The sequence below is a fragment of the Arachis stenosperma genome, chromosome 4, assembly GCF_014773155.1.
Source record: "Arachis stenosperma cultivar V10309 chromosome 4, arast.V10309.gnm1.PFL2, whole genome shotgun sequence".
In the NCBI taxonomy this organism is placed as follows: Eukaryota; Viridiplantae; Streptophyta; class Magnoliopsida; order Fabales; family Fabaceae; genus Arachis; species Arachis stenosperma.
Window position 1 is genome coordinate 134,959,872 of NC_080380.1, and position 3,790 is coordinate 134,963,661.

Below are 3,790 nucleotides of genomic sequence, written 5' to 3' on the forward strand. Positions count from 1 at the left end.
TGGAGCAAACAAGAGACCCCTCTCATCATGAGATCCCTGAGATGCCTCAAGGGATGCACTTTCCTCCACAAGACTATTGGGAGCAACTAAACACCTCCCTAGGAGAATTGAGTTCCAACATGGGACAACTAAGGGTGGAGCATCAAGAACACTCCATTCTCCTCCATGAAATTAGAGAAGATCAAAGAATCATGAGAGAGGAGCAACAAAGACAAGGAAGAGACATTGAGGAGCTCAAGCACTCCATAAGACCTTCAAGAGGAAGAACAAGCCGCCATCACTAAAGGTGGACCCGTTCTTTAATCTCCTTGTTCTTTATTTTCTTGTTTTTCGAATTTTAGTGCTTATGTTTATCTATGTTTGTGTCTTATGATCATTAGTGTCTTAGTGTCTATGCCTTAAAGTTATGAATGTCCTATGAATCCATCACCTTTCTTAAATTAACAATGTTTTTAATTGAAAAGGAGAAGAATTGCATGAATTTTGAATTTTATAACAGTTTAATTATTTTGATGTGGTGGCAACACTTTTGTTCTCTGAATGTATGCTTGAACAGTGCATATGTCTTTTGAATTTGTGGTTCATGAATGTTGGATCTTGAAAGAATGATGAAAAAGGAGACATGTTACTGAGGATCTGAAAAATCATAAAAATGATTCTTGAAGCAAGAAAAAGCAGTGGATACAAAAAAAAAAAAGAAAGGGGAAGCAAGCGGAAAAAAAAAAACCGAAAAAGAAAAAGAAAAAGAAAGAAAAAGAAAGAAATAAAGTTGTGATCCAAGGCAATAAGAGTGTGCTTAAGAACCCTGGACACCTCTAATTGGGGACTCTAGCAAAGCTGAGTCACAATCTGAAAAGGTTCATCCAATTATGTGTCTGTGGCATGTATGTATCCGGTGGTAATACTGGAAGACAAAGTGCTTTGGGCCACAGCCAAGACTCAATAAGTAGCTGTGTTCAAGAATCATCATACTTAACTAGGAGAATCAATAACACTATCTGGATTCTGAGTTCCTAAAGAAGCCAATCATTCTGAATTCCAAGGATAAAGTGAGATGCCAAAACTATTCAGAGGCAAAAAGCTAAAAGCCCCGCTCATCTAATTAATACTGATCTTCATAGATGTTTTTGGAGTTCATTGCATATTCTCTTCTTTTTATCTTATTTGATCTTCAGTTGCTTGGGGACAAGCAACAATTTAAGTTTGGTGTTGTGATGAGCGGATAATTTGTACACTTTTTGGCATTGTTTTTAGTATGTTTTTGGTAGTTTTAGTTGAGTTCTTAGTATATTTTTATTAGTTTTTAGCTAAAATTCACTTTTCTGGACTTTACTATGAGTTTGTGTGTTTTTCTGTGATTTCAGGTATTTTCTGGCTGAAATTGAGGGACCTGAGCAAAAATCTGATTCAGAGACTGAAAAGGACTGCAGATGCTGTTGGATTCTGACCTCCCTGCACTCGAAGTGGATTTTCTGGAGCTACAGAAGCCCAATTGGCGCGCTCTAAACGGCGTTGGAAAGTAGACATCCTGGGCTTTCCAGCAATATATGATAGTCCATACTTTGCCCAAGATTTGATGGCCCAAACCGGCGTTCAAAGTCACCCTCAGAAATTCCAGCGTTAAACGCCGGAACTGGCACCTAAATGGGAGTTAAACGCCCAAACTGGCACCAAAGCTGGCGTTTAACTCCAAGGAGAGTCTCTACACGAAAATGCTTCATTGCTCAGCCCAAGCACACACCAAGTGGGCCTGGAAGTGGATTTTTATGTCATTTACTCATCTATGTACACCTTAGGCTACTAGTTTTTTATAAGTAGGACCTTTTACTATTGTATTAGACATCTTGGTAGCTATCTTTGAGTTTCATGCTATCTTAGATCATTTGGGAGGCTGGCCATTCGGCCATGCCTAGACCCTGTTCTTATGTATTTTCAACGGTGGAGTTTCTACACACCATAGATTAAGGTGTGGAGCTCTGCTGTACCTCGAGTATTAATGCAATTACTATTGTTCTTCTATTCAATTCCGCTTGTTCTTTGTCCAAGATATCACTTGTTATTCAACTTGATGAATGTGATGATCCGTGACACTCATCATCATTCTCACTCATGAACAAAGTGACTGACAACCACTCTTGTTCTACAAGCAACAAGGCTCTAGTGTTTATCTCTTGGATTCCTGATACACGATGCATGGTTGATCGCCTGACAACCGAGTGCTCGTCTGACAAACGAGCCAGCCATTCCGTGAGATCAGAGTCTTCGTGGTATAGGCGAGAACTGATGGCGGCATTCAAGAGAATCCGGAAGGTCTAACCTTGTCTGTGGTATTCTGAGTAGGATTCAATGATTGAATGACTGTGACGTGCTTCAAACTCCTAGCAGGCGGGGCGTTAGTGACAGACGCAAAAGGATCGATGGATTTTATTCCGGCCTGACCGAGAACCGACAGATGATTACCCATGCTGTGACAGAGCATAGGCAACGTTTCACTGAGAGGATGGGAGGTAGCCACTGACAATGGTGAAACCCTTGCATAAGCTTGCCATGGAAAGGAGTAAGAAGGATTGGATGAAGACAGTAGGAAAGCAGAGAGACGGAAGGGAAGGCATCTTCATACGCTTATCTGAAGCTCTCACCAATGATATACATAAGTATCTCTATCTTTATCTTTATGCTTTATTCATCATCTATACCCATTTGAGTCTGCCTGACTAAGATTTACAAGGTGACCATAGCTTGCTTCATAGCAACAATCTCCGTGGGATCGACCCTTACTCGCGTAAGGTTTATTACTTGGACGACCCAGTGCACTTGCTGGTTAGTTGTGCGAAGTTGTGTTTATGCCATGGTATTGAGCACCAAGTCTTTGGAGCCATTACCGGGGATTGTTTTGTGTTGTAGTGATCACAATTTCGTGCACCAGTCATCTAACCTAAGTTTTCACAGAACATTATATATTAAATGCAAGAAACCTAAACCATACCTTGGCCAATTTCCACGTAACGACCAAAGCAAATTATTTAAAACCAAGGCAGCCCTTTCAAAATTCAACTAATCAGCTTCCTCCAAGCTCCAATATTCACAATTTCAAGCTCCAATTATTTATTCACAACCTAATACACATTTATAACACATATATATCCAATTTAATACTCAAAGCTCAAATTCAAAGAAAATAAAATTATCGTATCCTCACCTTACCCAAGCTTCACATAAGCAAGAGTGAACGTTTCTCTCAAGCTAATTGGATCCTAAAACATCAGAAATCAAAGAAATTCAACCTTCCCATTAAAAATTCAAAAATTGGGGGAAAAGAGGGCTGAAAGTGATTAAACAAGTTACCAGTAAAATTGTTCCGATAGAAACGTAGAGCTCGACGCGGTGAACGCGTGGCCACAAACGGTGCGGCGATTGAAGCTCGAACGGAGAAGTTATGGGATTTGGAAATTTATCGTAGGAGGTTCGGGAGTTTTTTCTTTTCCCTGGAGTTCATCGTGATGCAGCAGGAAAAATGAAGAAGAAAGGGGCTTTCGGCTCTTTTAATGTGTTGGTCCGGTTGAACCGACAGCCCGATTCGGATCTGGTTCAACCGATTCAGCCCGTTCGATCTAATTTTGGATCGATTTTTTCGAAATTGGTGTCAAAATTCTCATTTCAATGAGCTCTATCCTAATTTGATATAATATTCACATTTATAATCCTCCTTATTAAAAACTAATTTATTGACTAATTATCTACTAATTTAACCAGGATTTACATTATTCTCTTTCCATTTTCTAAAATTTGA

At 39.6% G+C, this 3,790-nt stretch overlaps 1 long non-coding RNA gene across 1 annotated transcript; it reads right to left on the reverse strand.

The window, feature by feature from the left end:
- Window positions 1–3,073: 3,073 nt before the first annotated feature.
- On the reverse strand, window positions 3,074–3,498 carry LOC130973881 (uncharacterized). Its single transcript, XR_009084312.1, has 3 exons — window positions 3,346–3,498; window positions 3,200–3,254; window positions 3,074–3,116 (listed from the first exon to the last, which is right to left on the reverse strand). It is a non-coding gene; the product is annotated as an uncharacterized LOC130973881 (long non-coding RNA).
- Between the last annotated feature and the right edge of the window lie 292 nt (window positions 3,499–3,790).